Genomic DNA, 18453 nt, shown 5'->3' on the forward strand with positions numbered 1-18453 from the left:
TGTATGTCGTTCCAGGACCCTGTAATAATTGCGTTAACTACAAAAATTGTACAGCATGTGTGTTTGAGCAATATGAAATGTGGGCACCCTGAAAAAAGAGCAGGATAACAGCAATTGTTCAGGGAATAAGAGAGAGAACCTTAAACTCTGACTGCCGGTGAGCCGTGCAGAACAGTCATATTTCTCTTCTTTCAAAAGCAAATGGGAGAAATATCGCTGAATTCTTTTTCTCAGCATGGAACATCCCTGAGAAAGAGAATGTGCACCTAGGGGTAGGTATCTGAACTGGCCCCCCCGGGGCGTACCTGTCTCTTATGGTCGAGATTGCAGAGGTGAAATAAATTCCGGTCTCCCATAGCGCTCCCAGGCTTATTAGGAAGAGGAAATTCCCGCCTAATAAATTTTGGTTGATCTCAAAACCCTGTCTCCTGATAAGATGTTATCAATGACAATGGTGCCCGAAACTTCATTAGCAATTTTAATTTCGCATCGGTCCTGTGGTCCTGTGATCTCGCCCTGCCTCCACTTGCCTTGTGATATTCTATTACCCTGTTAAGTACTTGATGTCTGTCACCCACGCCTATTCACACACTCCCTCCCCTTTTGAAAATCCCTAACAAAAACTTGCTGGTTTTTGTGGCTTGTGGGGCATCACGGATCCTACCAATGTGTGATATCACCCCCGGACGCCCAGCTTTAAAATTTCTCTCTTTTGTACTCTGTCCCTTTATTTCTCAAGCCAGCCAATGCTTAGGAAAATAGAAAAGAACCTACGTGATTATCAGGGCAGGTCCCCCGATAAGTAATCGTCATCTTCATCCGAGTGAAAAGGAATAAACTAGTGATTGTGCAACAACTTGGATGAACCCCAGAGATGTGATGCTGACTGAGGGAAGCCAGCCTCAAATGGTTACATGCTGTGTGATTCCATTTATTTGACATTCTGGAAAAGACAAAGGTATGATGAAGGGAAGAGATGATGGTGTTGCCAGAAGTTAGGATGGGTGGCGGATGTGGATGTAAAGGGATCGCACAAGGAAGTGTTTGCGGTGTCATGATTGCAGTAGTGGTTACATGAATGTGTACATGTGTTAAGATTCATAGTACTGGGCCAGGCATGGTGGCTCACGCCTGTAATCCCAGCACTTTGGGAGGCCCAGGTGGGTGGATCACCTGAGGTTAGGAATTTGAGACCACCCCGGCCAACATCGTGAAACCCCATCTCTCCATCTCTACTAAAAATACAAAAATTAGCTAGGCGTGGTGGCGCGTTCCTGTAATCCCAGCTACTTGGGAGGCTGAGGCAGGAGAATCGCTTGAACCTGGAAGGTGGAGGCTGCAGTGAGCTGAGATCGCACCATTGCACTCCAGCCTGGGCAATAGAGTGAGACTCCGTCTCAAAACAAAACAAAAACCCAGATTTATAGAACTGTACAGCAAAATAAAAAAATAGTTTTATTGTATGACAATTTTTTTATTATTTATTTTTGAGACAAGGTCTTGCTCTGTCACCCAGGCTGGAGTGCAATGGTGCGATCTTAGCTCACTGCAGCCTCCACCTTCCAGGTTCAAGCAATCCTCCCACCTCAGCCTCCTGAGTAGCTGTGACTACAGGTGCGTGCTACCACACTCAGCTAATTTTTAAATTTTTTTAGAGATAGGGGTCTCACTGTGTTGCTGGAGTTGATCTCAAACTCCTGGTCTCAAGTGATCCTCCTGCCTCACCCTCCGAAAGTGCTTTTTAAAAATGTTAAAAACAAACATAGGCTCTGGAGCTAGACTTGGGTTCAAATCCCGGCTCTGTTATGTATTAGCCATTGGCTCAATCTTCTTTTTCTTTTCCTAGATTTTGCCTGCCTGAGCTCCTCTAGTAGTGGCCACAATTGCCAGAGAAGATAGAGCAGGTCTCTCCCAGGACTTGCAGCTCCAGCCTGTCTGCAAGGGGTGTTGTAGGGACTGATTTCTCCAGCCCGTGGCAAGAGGCCTTCATCTTGTGCCTGGAAAGAGGGAAGTACAAGTCCGTCTGGCAGAGATGGTGCAGATGGGCAAGTTTTTCAGACACTGCAGCCAGCACTTCTGGGACCGCAGCAGTGGAGCCTGCAGAGGGCTGGTTCTCCAGGCATGGGCTACTGACACTGTCACTTCCAGACTCCTTATGCAATAAACAACCCCTAAACAGATTTATTCACAATTTCTCCATCCTAACAAGTCAGTGATCAGTTTTCACTTTTCCGCGTTCCCTTCTGTCCCCATTATGTTCCCATAGTGGGGCAGCTTCTACCTGCATGGTTGGAGCTTCCCATTTTTAAAGAGGCAAGAAATCCTTTAAAGTTCTTTGAAATGTTTGTAGCCTGTTCCAATTTTATAAACTGTGAAGACTGAGCAACACACATGCATGGGCCTCATATGGCCTGGAGGCCACCAGTTGGAGACCTCTGTAGCTTGAGCTGTGTCCCTTTCGGCACTGTTCTTGTCATTCCTGAGCTGGGATGCCAGCTGAAACATAGGATGCTCAGTTAAATTTGAATTTCTTTTTTTTTTTTCCTTGAAATGGAGTCTCCCTCTATCGCCAGGCTGGAGTGCTGTGGCATGATCTCGCCTCACTGCAATCTCCACCTCCCTAGTTGAAGTGATTCTCCTGCCTCAGCCTCCCGAGTAGCTGGGATTACAGGCATGCACCACCATACCCAGCTAATTTTTGTATTTTTAGTAGAGACAGAGTTTCACCATGTTGGCCAGGATGGTCTTGATCTCCTAACCTCATGATCCGCCTGCCTCGGCCTCCCAAAGTGCTGTGATTACAGGTGTGAACCACCGCGCCCGGCCGATGGCAATCATTCTTTAAGATGCAGCCTCCGTGGACCTCGTACCTTCTCAGTAATTTCCATATTCTTTGCTGACTTGGGTTTTTCCTCCAAAATTGTCTGGGAGAAATTGAGGTTTGTGGAGTTTCCCGATGGCTAGTTTCCAAACTGGCTTCAAAGCCTGGGCTTGTGGAATTGGCTGGGTCTGCGGCCAGCCTAACCCATCCTTCGGTCACAGTCTCCCATGGTCCTGATATTAATTCATCACAGGTCTGTTTAGAAGGTGGCAGAAACAGACGGTCTTGGGCTTATTTATATCTGTGGCTTTTTTTAAAAGACAGAAAAGGAGAAATCTGGATCCTTTCCTTGTCAGCCTCCTTTAACTAAATGGTCTTTTGCTAAAATAGACTGGCCCCACTGTGTGGGTAGGAAGGGTTGAGATGGGAGTGGGCCAAGTGAGCGAGAACTTTTTTTTTTGCCTTGATGTTAAAATGGCAGTATGTGCAGTCTTCTGCCTCTGCCCAGGTTGACCTGATGTTTTTACAGGGAGAGAGGCTGCTTGTTGAGTGTGGTGGTATTTATCATAGTGTATGTTAGGCTGCCTCAAACATCCCTCGCTGTCGTACCTTTCAGCCAACTCTAACGTACCTCTCTCAGCCTGATTTCTCCCCACTTGAGTTATAATAACAACAACTGCCTTTAAAAAAATTTCCTACTGGGCTTCATGCTAGGTACTTTCCACGTTTTATTTTTATTTATTTATTTTTTGAGACAGAGTCTTACTCTGTCCCCCACGCTGGAGTACAGTGGTGTGATCGCAGCTCACTGCAGCCTCAAACTCCTGGGCTCAAGCGAGCCTCCTGCCTCAGCCTCCCGAATAGCTGGGACTACAGGTTTGTGCTACTGCGCCCGGCTAATTTTTCTATTTTTTTGTAGAGACAGTGTCTCCCTTTGTTGCCCAGGCTGATCTCTCCTGGGCTCAAGCGATCCTCCTGCCTCAACCTCCCAAAGGATTGGGATTACTGGTGTGAGCCACCATTATATGTTTTAAATAATTTATTCCTCACCTCAAGTGAGTGAGGTAACATCCCAGTTTTACAGACAAGGAAACAGATTGGGCAGGGGAAGTGACTTGCCTCAGATGCACAATAAATGGCTCTGCCAGTGTCTTCCTTAGCGCTTCCGATCCCCTTCTCACTGCATTAATGGCTCCTTGTCTGGTGGCCTCAAGGTTCCCCAGGAGGCAGGGAGGGTGAGGCTGAGATGTGTGTTCCCCTAAGGCACATGCCTCAGCCTGGCTGCCTCTGTCTAAGGCCACAGCCCCTCAAGTGCTTCCCCACCTGACTTTCTGGGCTCTGGTAACCGCTTCCTGCCAGCCCCGTCAGGTGTAGGGGGTGCTTCATGGGTCAACATTAGCTTATGTGGTTTCCTTATATCCTGGGCGCACCTTTGTTAGTCTCAAATTACACTCTGCTTGAACTATTCTCTATCCAGTGGGTTGTGACTATCCAGAGGCAGAGTTGGGATTTGAATCCCAAGACTTCAAAATAAGCTCTGTGCAAATGGCCTCCCAGAGCTGCCTGCTGGTTTCTTCTGCGAGGCCCGGCTTCTCCATTTTGGCTTGGACCGTGGCCTGCTGTCATTTCCACAACAGTTGCAGGAAGTTGCCAAATGCGTTTTCTGTGACTGCCAGGCTGGTGACCCTGTTAAAAACAAAGCAACAACAAAAAAAGCAATTTCTTCAATTAAAATTACAAAACAGAAAAAAAAAAGATGTCACACTTGGGGGAAGCTGGTTGAAGTGTACTTGATATTCTACATACTATTTTTGCAGTTCTCTGTGAATCAATAGTTATTTCCAAATAAAATGTTAAAAAAAACTTTATTACTAAATCAGAAAAAAACAACAACAAACAACAACAAAAACCAAAGCAGAATATGTGGTGCACTGTTGAGGGAAGTACAGAAGGATAAAAACAAGAAGATACTGACACAACTCAGACTCCACTGTTGAACCTTATTTTATTTTATATACTTCTAGGTCTTTTTTTTTTTTTTGAGAAGAGTCTCAGCTCAATGCAACCTCTGCCTCCCGGGTTCAAGCGATTCTCCTGCCTCAGCCTCCCGAGTAGCTGGGATTACAGGCGCCTGCCACCATGCCTGGCTAATTTTTGTATTTTTAGTAGAGACGGGGTTTCACCATGTTGTGCAGGCTGGTCTCGAACTCCTGATTGAGGTGATTCGCCCGCCTCGGCCTCCCAAAGTGCTGGGATTACAGGTGTGAGCCACTGCGTCAGGCCACTTCTAGATCTTTTTCTACATGTTTATATATACACTCTATGTATTCTTTACCAAAGTGGGATCATACCATAATGCTGTTTTGTTTTGTTTTGTTTTGTTTTTTGTTTTTGTTTTTAAGACAGTCTTACTCTGTTGCCCAGGCTGGAATGCAGTGGTGTGATCTCGGCTCACTGCAATCTCTGCCTCCCAGGTTCAAGTGATTCTCCTGCCTCAGCCTCCCGAGTAGTTGGGACTACAGGTGCCCACCACCACGCCCAGCTAATTTTTGTATTTTTCGTAGGGACGGGGTTTCGCTGTGTTGGTCACACTGGTCTCGAATTCCCAACCTCATGTGATCCACCTGCCTTGGCCTCCCAAAGTGCTGGGATTCTAGGTGTAAGCCACCACGCCTGGCCTATAGTGCTGTTTTGTAACCTCTGTCAGTTAACCATCTCCATTTTTTCACATCAATAAATTTCCCATTTGTCCACAAAAGTCCTGTACAGCTGGCAGAGGATATGTGTGACTGGAGGCCATTAGGTCCTTCAGGTTCTTCCAGCCTAGCACCACCCTTTCTTCCCCTTTACCATAGGGGCTTGTCCTAGAGAATGTCTCACCTTCTGGATTCATCTGAGTGTTGCCTTCTGGGGGTGTCATTTCATTTGTTCCTCTGTATCCTGCATCCCCTGTAAATTGGAGAGTCAATCTAAAGTTTTGATAAGATCAAGTTAAATATTTTGGCAAGAAAGCATCATACATGATGATGCTGGGCACATCAGGTGACATCACATTTTATAGTTAATGGACAAATAAAAGTTGTATATATTTACGGTATACAACATGATGTTTTGGAATATGTATACGTTGTGGAATGGCTAAATCAAGCTAATTAAAATATGCATTACTTCACTTTTTTTTTTTTTAAGAGACAGAGTTTTGCTCTCGTTACCCAGGCTGGAGTACAGTGGCATGATCTCGGCTCACTGCATCCTCTGCCTCCAGGGTTCAAGCGATTCTTCTGCTTCAGCCTCCCAAGTAGGTGGGATTACAGACATCTGCCACCACGCCCGGCTAATTTTTTGTATTTAGTAGAGACGGGTTTCACCATTTTGCTCAGGCTGGTCTCAAACTCCTGACTTCAGGTGATCTGCCCCCCTCGGCCTCCCAAAGTGCTGTGATTACAGGCATGATACTTCACATATTTTTTGTGATAAGAACACAAAATCTCTTGAGCAATTTTTAAGTACACAGTATATTCTTATTAACTGTAGTCACCATGATGTACAATAGAGCTCTTGAAGTTATTCCTCTTGTTTAACTGGAAATTTGTACCCTTTGATCAATATCTCCTGAAAACAATTTTCTCTGCTTCTCTCCTATGACTTTGACTTATATGTGTAGATGCCACATAGAAGTGATATCTTCCAGCCTGGGCAACAGAGTGAGATTCTGGTTTTGTTTGTTTCTTTTTTTTTTTCTGGAGACAGTCTCACTCTGTGGCCCAGGATGATCTCGGCTCACTGCAATTCTGCCTCCTGGGCTCAGGTGATCCTCCCACTTCAGCCTCCCGAGTAGCTGGGACTACAGGCATGCACCACTACGCCTGGCTAATTTTTGTATTTTTTTGTAGAGATGGGTTTTGCCAGGTTGCCCAGGCTGATCTTGAACTCCTGGGCTCAAGCGATCTCCGCCTGCCTAGGCCTCCCAAAGTGCTGGGATTTCAGGCGTGAGCCACCATGCTCAGCTGAGACTGTTTCTAAGACAGTCTCACTCTGTTGCCCAGGCTGGAGTGCAGTGGCGGGATCTCGGCTCACTGCAACCTCCGCCTCCTGGGTTCAAGTGATTCTCCTGCCTCAGCCTCCTGAGTAGCTGGGACTACAGGTGCCCACCACCACGCCCAGCGAATTTTTGTATTTTTAGTAGAGACGGGGTTTCGCCATGTTAGCCAGGCTGGTCTTCAACTCTCGACCTCAAGTGATCCACCTGCCTCGGCCTCCCAAAGTGTTAGGATTACAGGTGTGAGCCACCATGTCTGGCCTCACACAGAATTTTAAAAACACATTTTAAAAGTGTATTCAAGGGTTGACATGCAATAAAATTAGCAATTTTTACTGCTTTATCAAGGACATTTCTAAGTGAAACTGGCTCTCTTCTTGTTACTGTGGGCTTGTAGGGGTGAAGAATACAGTGATTACTAATAGAATTAGGTGCCACCACTTTGATTCATGCTAAGGAGCCAGCAGCTTTGCCCTCTGTTGTTTTTGTACCATTTAACGCAAATGTCACAGGGGAATGTTAAAAGATAAAGTCTTACTATCATTATGAAAATTCTTGGCCGGGCGCGGTAGCTCACGTGTAATCCTAGCACTTTGGGAGGCCGAGGCGGGCGGATCACGAGGTCAGGAGATCGAGACCATCCTGGCCAACACGGTGAAAACCTGTCTCTACTAAAAATACAGAAAATTAGGCGAGCATGGTGGCAGGTGCCTGTAGTCCCAGCTACTCAGGAGGCTGAGGCAGGAGAATGGCGTGAACCCGGGAGGCAGAGCTTGCAGTGAGCCGAGATGGCGCCACTGCACTCCAGCCTGTGTGACAGAGTGAGACTCCACCTCAAAAAAAAAAAAAAAAAAAAAAAGAAAATTCTTTTGACCTTGCACCCCCCTGAAAGGGTCTTAAACACCATACTTTAAGAATAACCAATCTGTTCTATAGACTTCATTCAAATGTTGCCAATTTTCCTACTAATATCCTTGTTATGGTCTAAGATCTAACCCAAGAGCACATTAAAAAAAAATATCAACTTTTACTTTAGATTCAGGCGGTACACGTGTAGGATTGTTACAAGGATATATTTCGTGGTGCTGAGGTTTGGGGTATGACTGAGCCTGTCATCCAGGTAGCGAGCAAGGTACCCAGTAGGGGGTTTTTCACCCCCTACCCCGTCCCTCTCTTCCCCCTCAAGCCTGTCATCCAGGTAGTGAGCAAGGTACCCAGTAGGCGGTTTTTCACCCCCTGCCCCATCCCTCTCTTCCCCCTCTTGTAGTCCCTGGTGTCTAATGTTTCATCTGTATGTGTCCATGTGTACCCAATGTTTAGCTCCCATGTGTATGTGAGAACATATGGTATTTGTTTTTCTGTTTCTGTGGTAATTTGCTTATGATAGTGGCCTCCAGCTGCATCCATGTTGCTGCAAAGGGCATGATTTCCTTCTTTTTTTTTTTTTTTTTTTTTTTGAGACACAGTCTCGCTCTGTCGCCAGGCTGGAGTGCAGTGGGGTGACCTCGGCTTACTGCAACCTCCACTTCCTGGGCTCAAGCGATTCTCCTGCCTCAGCCTCCCGAGTAGCTGGGATTATAGGCATGCGCCACCACACCTGACTAATTTTTGTATTTTTAGTAGAAACAGGGTTTCTTCATATTGGTCAGGCTGGTCTCGAACTCCCGACCTCAGGTGATCCACCGACCTCAGCCTCCCAAAGTGCTGGGATTACAGGTGTGAGCCACTGTGCCTGGGGATTTCATTTTTTTTCAGGGCTGTGTAGTATTCTGTTGTGTATATGTACCACATTTTCTTTATTCCACTGCTGATGGGCACCTAGGTTGATTCCATGTCTTTGCTATTGTGAACAGTGCTGTGATGAACATACATGTGCATGAAGAGCTAACGTCGAAACATGTTCTATTTAGATGTCCTCTCTCCTTAGGCTCTCTCTCTCTCTTTTTGAGACATAGTCTCACTCTGTTGCCCAGGCTGTAGTGTGGTGGTGTGATTTCAGCTCACTGCAACTTCTGCCTCCCGGGTTCAAGCAATTCTTGTGTTTCAGCCTCCCAGACATTAAAGAGATTTACAGGCCAGGCACAGTGGCTCACACCTGTAATCCCAGCACTTTGGGAGGCCGAGGCGGGTGGATTGCTTGAGGCCAGAAGTTTGAGACCAGCCTGGCCAACTTGGTGAAAGCTCTTCTCTACGAAAAACACAAAAATTAGCCAGGTGTGGGGACACACACCTGTAATCCCAGCTACTCAGGAGGCTGAGGCATGAGAATCGCTTGAACCTGGGAGGCAGAGGTTGCAGTGAGCTGAGATTGCACCATTGCACTCCAGCCTGGGCAACAAAGCAAGACCCTGTCTCAAAAAAAAGGAATGGGAAAGAAAATTGAAAATTACTAGAGGGTTACTTTGATTACAGTATTCAGGGAAGGCCTCTCTGAGGATGTGACATGTGAGCCAAGATCTGAAGGATGAATAGGAGCTGGGCACAAGAAAATCTGAAAGGGAAGAGCATTCTGGGAGTGGAGACAGAAAGTGCAAAGGCTCAGAGATGAGAATGAACTCGGCAACACTACACAGAATTGTGTCCAACATTCTCCAGCTGCTGAAAAACTTGTTCATGATAAACTTGGGCCTCAGACACATATAACAGACATCAGTTAAACACTTATCAGAGCTGGACTCATGTTAAAGTAGAATAAAAATGTCAAACTCCAGACATTTCCATAAACACTCAACATGCTTCATTTGCTTAGGAGGAATTTTCCTCATCTCTAAATCATGGGGTTCCAGTTTCCCAAACTCTCTGCCAGGAAGGGAAATTGAGCTGGAAAGTGAACCATCAGAGAAAGTTAAGCACCCGGCTCCACCCTGAGCTTTATCATTTATCAGTGGAGCCAGCTAGACATTTGGCAGAAAACGGTGAAAATAACATTTGCCTGTGTGTCTAATGGTTCCATATGCGTTTTGGGTTGGGTGGCATACAGAAGCAGCTGGGAAAATTCCAGTTGTATCAGGCATTCATCTCTTCTCTCTGTGGCTAGCCACTCAGGAAGTCACATGGGTACCTTACTGCTCCCTGATTTAGCTCTGTCTTTAAAAAATATATAAAAATGTTTTTTTTTTTTGAGATGGAGTCTTGCTCTTGTTGCCCAGGCTAGAGTGCAATGGCGCCATCTTGGCTCACTGCAACCTCTGCCTCTTGGGTTCAAGCGATTCTCCTGCCTCAGCTTCCCAAGTAGCTGGGATTACAGGTGCCCACCACCATGCTCAGCTAATTTTTTGTATTTTTTTAGTAAAGGTGGGGTTTCACCATGTTGGCCAGGCTGGTCTCGAACTCCTGACCTCAGGTGATCCACCCGCCTCGGCCTCCCAAAGTGGTGGGATTACAGGCATGAGCCACTGTGCCCAGCCAAAAAAATCTTCCTTAAGATATAAACACACACAAAAGGCAAAAGGAAGGCAACTTGAGGAAGTGGCTATATCACCATATTGAACTTCACAGAATCTGGGTTCAAGGCCCATTTCATGCACTAACTGACTCAGCCCTCTCATTTGTAAAAATTTACACCAGTTTCTTACAAAGTGGCAGGTACTTTTTAGCTGTGTGACCTTAGGCAAGTGAGTTCACACCTCTGAGCCTTGACTTACTCTGAAAATGGGCATTAATAATACTTATTTGTGGTAGATACTGATGGTTTCTACCCAACAGTTGTTTTCCCCTCCTGGGTCTTTGCTTCCTTCTCCCATGACAGAAGCAGATGAGGCCAGACCTTCACCTTCCCAACCTCCTCTGCAGCTAATGAATGCAGCCTAGTTCTGGCCAATGAGACGCATGGAAAAATTGGCTAGGGAGCTTCTGTATGTAGTGCCTGTGATTTTTTGTTTTCACATGATTAATAATATGATTTCATGCAGCTATTAGTAGATGGGGCCAGGCGTGGTGGCTCATGCCTGTAACCCTAGCACTTTGAGAGGCTGAGGCGGCGAATCACCTGAGGTCAGGAGTTCAAGACCACCCTGGGCAACATGGTAAAACCCCATTTCTACTAAAAATACAAAAATTAGCTGGGCATGGTGGCACACGCTTGTAATCCCAGCTGCTCAGGAGGCTGAGGCAGAATTGCTTGTGCCTGGGAGGTGGAGGTTGCAGTGACCCGAGATCACGCCACTGCACTCCAGCCTGGGTGACAGAGTGAGACTCTATCTCAAAAAAAAAAAAAAAAAAAAAAAAAAGTACATGGGGCTAAATAGAAAGGCCCAGAAAATCCAAAGCATGTGTTCTGCTGTGTAAGTTGGAGCAGTGCTTTTGGATGCTTCTCAGCTAAAATGCAGATTCTGGTTCAGTAGGTCTGTGGTGGAGCTTGAGAGATGTTCCTAAGGAGGACCATTTAGGGTTGGCTGATCCACCATTTCAACAAGTTCTTCAAGGGCTCAAGATCTCTCCCACTTTTCTCCCTGCCATCCTGGATGGTTGGTGTGCTGTCCCCAGGCTTGTTGTGTGAAGGTCACAAGGTCAAGGACACAATGCCAGCGACCACACCCAGACATAACTGAACTTTCAAAGGAAGAGGAGCATGTACCTTTCCAGGCATCTGTCTATCAGTGGAGAAATCTTTCCCCAGGAGCCCATTCTTCCGACCCCCACCCCTCACCCCAGCCAATGGCTGCCGTGTGGCACAAGCCAGGAGTACCATTTTAATAGACTCTCTGGGAATGTGGTCCCAGAAGTCCTAGCAGCCTTCTCCTCACATCTCATTAGCCAGATGTGTGTCGTGTGCTTCAAGCTTAAGCCAGTCATTGGCAAGGAGAGTAGAATGACTGTGACTGGCTCAGGCCAGAAGTCTCAAAGTGAGGTGCTGGGACCAGCTGTACCTGCATCACATCGCCTGGGAAGCTTGTTAGAAATACATATTTTAGGCTGGGCACAGTGGCTCACGCCTGTAATCCCAGCACTTCGGGAGGCCGAGGTGGGTGGATCACAAGGTCTGGAGTTCAAGACCAGCCTGGCCAACATAGTGAAACCCTGTCTCTACTAAAAATACAAAAGTTAGCCAGGCATGGTGATGCATGCCTGTAGTCTCAGCTACTTGGGAGGCTGAGGCAGAAGAATCGCTTGAACCTGGGAGGCAGAGGTTGTGGTGAGCCAAGATCATGCCACTGCACCCCAGCCTGGGTAACAGAGCGAGACTCTGTCTCAAAAAAAACAAAGACAAAAACATATTTTGGGGCTGCACCCCAGATCTACTGAATTAGAAAGTCTAGGGGTGAGGCCCAGCAATGGATTCTAACAAGGGCTCCAGATAATTGTGATACACACTAGAATTGGCCCTGGCTGCGCATTGGAATTATCCAGGGAACTCTTAAAGCTACCGCTAGATAGACGTCAGAATGGTGGTTACCTCTGCAGGCTGCACTGGAGTATAGACCCTGAAGTAGTGTGACCAACTTGTGGTTTGCTTGGGAGTTTCTTGGTTTTAGTACTGAAAGTCCTCTGTCCCAGAAAATCCCCTCAATCCTGGGCAAATTAGGATGGTTTGTCACCTTACCTTGATGGAGCAAGAGGGAATTTTCTGGGGTGTTGAAAATGTTCTATCCCATCATCTGGGTGGTGGTTGCATGTGTGTACGCATGTGTAAAAAATATCAAGCTGAGCTGGGCACTGTGGCTCGAGCCTGTAATCCCAGCACTTTGGGAGGACAAGGCAGGAGGATTGTTTGAGCACAGGAGTTTGAGATCAGCCTGCCTGGGCAATATGGCAAGACCCCATCTGTACTAAAAATAAATTAAAAAAAAACTTTAGCATTAGCCAGACATGGTGATGTATGCCTATAGGCCCAGCTACTAGGCAGGCTGAGGCAGGAGGATCGTTTGAGCCCAGGAGGTAGAGGCTGCAGTGAGCCATGATCGCGCCACTGTGCTTCAGCCTGGACAACAGAGTGAGACTGTCTTAAAAAAAAAATCAAGCTATCCGTTTAAAGTTTGTGCACCTTACACATGCTACTAAGTGTACATCACAACTTAAAAAAATACTGATGTCCAGGTTGTATTCCAGATTGATTAAGTCAAAATCTCTAGGAGAAGATCCCAGGCATTGGTATCATGGAATACTCTCCAGACGTTTCTGACGTTCAGCCAGATTTGTGAATGAACACGATCAAATCTCCAGGGAGTTAAAGTGAAGGTTCTGATTCAGCAGGTCTGGGTGCGCCTGAAATTGTGCATTTCCACCACACTCCCAGGGGATGCTGATGCTGGACCATGCTCTAGGGAGCGAGGGCCAGGTCTGGTTAACGTTTACCTTCTGGGGCAGGCAGAGGGGTGCTCCCCTGAAACATCTTGGTGGTCTTAGTGAGGAAGGAAGAAAGTGGGGCTCATTGGGGACTAGCTGTGGGGTAGGCAACTCCCGTGGCATTCAAAGAATTAAAGGTTAGGGTGAGGTTAGAAGCTTACACCTGGGCAACCATACAAATGCAAAAGCTCAGACATCTGTTCCCAACTCCCTGATGTGCCAGGAGGGCCATGTTTGCCTAGGTTTTGGCTCTACTTCCTAGCCAGAGTCAGGCCTGAATACCCAGCGTGGGCTTAGTTTGCTTCTCCTGAGGTTACTCAGGAACCTGTCTTTCTGGAGAAGCCAGTGCCATGTCCAGAGGTGCCCTCCTCTGCGCTGCAGACACCACGGAGACTGATAACAGAGCTGCCAGCTGGTTTAATTACCCAGATGGGAAGCTGGCAGGTGGAGCCTAACCTTGACAGAAATGAATGACTCCATTATCTTCCTAGGCTATCATCCCGTGCGGGCCCCAGTCCGGAATGTAGATATAAGGTGTAAATAAAGTCCTTGTTCTGAGGGAGGACATTTTTCATTGTCTTCAGATGGGAATTTGCCCCCAGAAACCCTTGACTCAAATTCGGGAAGTATCTTTTTTTGGCAGAATAACCTGGTCGTTTGTGGGCATGTGACAGGTCTCCTAAAGGCTGGGCCAAGGCTTGCTGGCAAAACCAATATTGCTTGTTTCCTTAAACTCATTAAGTAATATGTGCCTGTTGTAAACAACTTAAAGTGACAGCTCTTGTCTCCTTTCCCACTCTTTGAAGGTAATTATTATACTTAACTCTTTGGCATATAGTCTTCCAAATATATTTCTTTTTCTGTTTGTTTTCTTCTCCAGATAAAGTTTCCCCCCAAATTTTATTGGGGCATAATTATAGTACATTTATTTATTTATTTATTTGAGATGGAGTCACTCTGTCGCTCAGGCTGGAGCGCAGTGGCACAATCTTGGCTCACTGCAACCTTCACCTCCTGGGTTCAAGTGATTCTCCTGACTCAGCCTCCCGAGTAGCTGGGATTACAGGCACCTGCCACCATGCCCGGCTAATTTTTGTATTTTTAGTAAAGATGGGGCTTCACCATGTTGGCCAGGCTGGTCTTGAACTCCTGACCTCAAGTGATCAGCCCTCCTCGGCCTCCCAAAGTGTTGGGATTACAGGACTTGAGACACTGTGCCTGGATGGTGGCACATATTTAAAGTATATAACTTGATTGGTCTTTGAAATTATTTTATTATTTGCAGAGATAATAAATCTTCCTTAACAAATAAAACAATCTTCCTTCCTCACTTTGTTGCCTAGGGCTGGTCTGGAACTCCTGGGCTCAAGTAGTCCTCCTGCCTTGGCCTCCCAAGGTGTTGGGATTACAGACATGAACCTCCAAGCCCAGCCCCAATTTGATTACTCTTTTTTTTTTTTTTGAGATGGAGTCCCACTCTGTCGCCCAGGCTGGAGTGTGGTGGCATGATCTCGGCTCACTGCAAGCTCTGCCTCCCCGGTTCACGCCATTCTCCTGCCTCAGCCTCCTGAGTAGCTGGGACTACAGGTGCCCACCACGCCCGGCTACATTTTTTTTTTAAAAATATTTTTAGTAGAGACGGGGTTTCACCGTGTTAGCCAAGAGGGTCTCGATCTCCTGACCTCGTGATCCGCCTGCCTTGGCCTCTCAAAGTGCTGGGGTTGAGCCACTGCGCCCGGCCTATTATTATTATTTTTTGAGATGGAGTCTTGCTCTGTCGCCCAGGCTGGAGTGCAGTGGCGCGATGTTGGCTCACGGCAAACTCCACCTCCCTGGTTCACGCCACTCTCCTGATTACTCTTGACATAGACCCATTAAACCATCTCTCCAACTAGGATAGAGCACATATCCATCACCCCCAAAAGTTTCCATGTGTCCCTTTGTGATTCCTTCCTACCTGCATCCCCTCCACTACTGAATAACTTCTGTCACTATAAATTAGTTTGCATTTTCTAGGTTTTATGGAAATGGAATTATGCAGCATACGTATATGCTTTTGCCTGGCTTCTTTCACTCAACATAATGATTTTGAGATCCATCTATGTTGTAGAAATCAACAATGTGTTGCTTTTAATTGCTGAGTATATCCCATGGTATGGATATATCACAATTTGTCTATCCATTCATCTGTGGATGGACTTTTTAAGTTGCTTCTAATTTATGGTGATTACAAATAAAGCTGCTCTGAACATTTGTGTACAAATCTTTGTGTGGACAGATATTTTAGCTTCTCTTAGGCAGACACCTAGGAGTGAAATGACTGAGTCATGTCACATGGTAGGTACATTTAACTTTTCAAGAAACTACCGAACTGTTTTCCAAAGTGGTTTATCTCATTTTGTGTTCCCACCAGCCCTGGGTGAGAGTTTTATGCGCTCCACATCCTCGCCAACCCTGTGATGATCAGTCTTTCTAATATTTGCCGTTCTAATGAGTGTGAAGCGGTATCTCATTATGATTTTAACATGCATTTCCCTAATGTCTAACGCTATTGAGTATCTTTTTATGTGCTTATTGGCCATTTGCATGTATTATTTTGTGAAGTGTCTGTTGAAAATTTTGTTGCTCTTTCTTTCATTGGGCTGTTTTCTTATTGTTGAGTAATAAGGGTTCTTTATATATGTTAAATGTCTAAAATGCTACATTTTAATATAGTGGTGTCCTCAAAGTGGGAGTGATGAATTTTATCTAATTTTATCATGGTCGGGGAGGAGTTGTGCTCTGGAAGCCCGTCCATGGGGAAGGTGAGGTTCAAACTCTAAGATAAAAACTCTAGATAAAATTTTAAGTCCTGCTGAGGATGGCTGTTGTTTCTTTCTGCCCAGCATTTACACCTTTTCTGATAACAACTCACCCCAATGTTTTCAAGGAAGAATCATTCTTCCACCATTTTTAGTACCTGCGGTTTGGGTGAAGCTGACCCTAAACCCTGGCTCCTGGGGAGGGGTATGACCTTGGCCTGGCCAATCAGCATTTTCATCTTCCTGGCTCTGTAATGTGCATGTAACTCGGATGGATCCAATGGGATTCAACTTTAGGACTTTTGCTGGAGTGACTCTTTGTATTGGTCTCAGCTTCCTCCTCAGCCACCTCCTTCCTCAGCCACCTCCTCAGAGAAGCCCTCCCTGACTTGCACAAGAGATGAGGCATCTCTGATGTGCTCAGTTAGCTGGCTGATCTGTCATGCACAGCACTTATCACAGCTATTAACTAAATATTTGTATGATTACCTGTGTAATAAATTTCTGCCCTCTAGACTGCAAGCTCCATGAAACTGGGGCTGCATCTCTTTTGTTCACTCTTGAGTCCCCAGCATTGGTATAGCCTATCCGTGTATTTTGAACGTGAAGATGACAGGATTTGCTGAGGAACTGGATGCGTGCTGGATGTGGGAGAAATAGAAACTTGAGACTTAATAAATACTTGTTGAGTGAATGTAGGAAGCTACATTTGTGCATGAGAAAACTGAGGTCCAGAGAGGTGAAATGACTCTCCCCAAATCGCACAGCAAGTCAGGAGCAGAGCTGGAATGTGAATTCGGGGCTGTCCAACTTCAGAGCTTGTGCTCTTACTCACCACCCTAAATGCTTCCTTGCAAACTGAACATAACTTTTCCACAACAAACACTGCTTAGGCATGGCAGATACCTCTGAAATAAACTGTGTTAGTTATCTATTGCTTCATAACAAATTACTTCCCAACCTTGGTGGCTTGAAACAACATTTATTAACTCATGATTTCTGTAGGTTGGGATCCAGGTGTGGCTTAGTTAGGTCCTCTGCTTTGGGGCCTCTCATAGGCCACAGTCCAGGTGTTGGCTGGGGCTGCATTCTCATCTTAAGGCTTGACTGGGGAAGGATCTGCTTAGGGAAGGATTTGCTTCCAAGCTCTCTCTCTTTTTTGTTGGAGGGATTCAGTTCTGAGGGTTCTTGGTTGAGGTCCATTCCTTGCCACATGGGCCTATCCCTTGGGCAGCTCACAGCATAGCACCTGGTTTTATCAAAGGAGTGAGTGAGTGGGAAAAAGTGAGCAGAAAGGAAGTCATGGTATCTTGTAGCCTCATCATGGAAGTGACATCCCATCATGTTTGCCTTGTTCTATTCATTGGAAGTGAGTCACTAGGTCCAGCCCACACTTCAGGGAAGGAAATTACATAAGTGAAAACAAGTTTGTGAATGCCCAGGTCAGTGGGAGTCATCTGAGAAGCCTGCCTACCACTTAAACTAAGTCTCTTTCTCATGTAGCTTAACTTCTAGTCAGGGGAAGTGCACAAAAAGCAAACAAATAAATAAAAATATAACACATCAGATGATGCTAAAATGCTTGCAGAAAATCATGTGGAGGAGGTTACGGAGGGCTGGGTGCAGGAGGAGACTAAGCATTCTTACTTTATATCAGGTGGTCCGCAGAGACCTCGGTGAGAGGGAGACATCTGAATAGAGAGCTGAGGGAAATGAAACAACAAGCCAAAAGGATACGGGAAAGAGCATTCCAGCAGCAAGAACAGCAGGAGCAAAGGCCCCGCATCACAAACCCGCTTGAAGTGTTCTAAGAACAGTCAAGGTCAGTGTGACTCCAGTGATGATGGCAAGAGAGAGAGTACCAAGTCATGGGGTTAGAGAGATAACAGCGCGGCCGGGCATGGTGGCTCACACCTGTAATCCCACCACTTTGGGAGGCCGAGGTCAGGAGTTCGAGACCAGCCTGGCCAACATGGTGAAACCTGGTCTCTACTAAAAATACAAAAATTAGCCGGGTGTGGTGGCGGGTGCCTGTAGTCCCACCTACTCGGGAGGCTGAGGCACGAGAATTGCTTGAACCCAAAAGGCGGAGATTACACTGAGTTGCGATCTCGCCACTACACTCCAGCCTGGGTGACACAGATAGACTGTGTCTCAAAAAAAAAAAAAAAAAAAAAAAGCGATAACAGGGCGTCGGGTCATGTAGGCCCTTGTAGGGCCACTGAGTGAGATGAGAAAACATTAGAGGTTTCTGAGCAGAGAAGGGATGTGATCTGACTTAAATTTAATAGAGTCCCTGGTTGCTGGTTGGAGGACAGACCTTGGGAGACAAAGGTGGAAGAAAACAAATTGTGAGGTTTTTTTTTTACCTGGTTCAAGTGAGCCATGATGGATATTTGAAGAATTTGCTAAGGGTGACAACACAGAGGAATCCAGGCCAACTCCAAGATATTCGGCCTGAGCAACTGGAAAGATAGAGCTGCTAGTAACTGATTTGGGGAAACTTT

General features: G+C 46.1%; 1 long non-coding RNA gene across 1 annotated transcript; it reads right to left on the reverse strand.

The window, feature by feature from the left end:
* Window positions 1–16912: 16912 nt before the first annotated feature.
* LOC134809182 (uncharacterized) lies at window positions 16913–17725 on the reverse strand. Its single transcript, XR_010154277.1, has 2 exons — window positions 17594–17725; window positions 16913–17195 (listed from the first exon to the last, which is right to left on the reverse strand). It is a non-coding gene; the product is annotated as an uncharacterized LOC134809182 (long non-coding RNA).
* Between the last annotated feature and the right edge of the window lie 728 nt (window positions 17726–18453).

The sequence above is a fragment of the Pan troglodytes genome, chromosome 21 (assembly GCF_028858775.2).
Source record: "Pan troglodytes isolate AG18354 chromosome 21, NHGRI_mPanTro3-v2.0_pri, whole genome shotgun sequence".
Classification (NCBI taxonomy): domain Eukaryota; kingdom Metazoa; phylum Chordata; class Mammalia; order Primates; family Hominidae; genus Pan; species Pan troglodytes.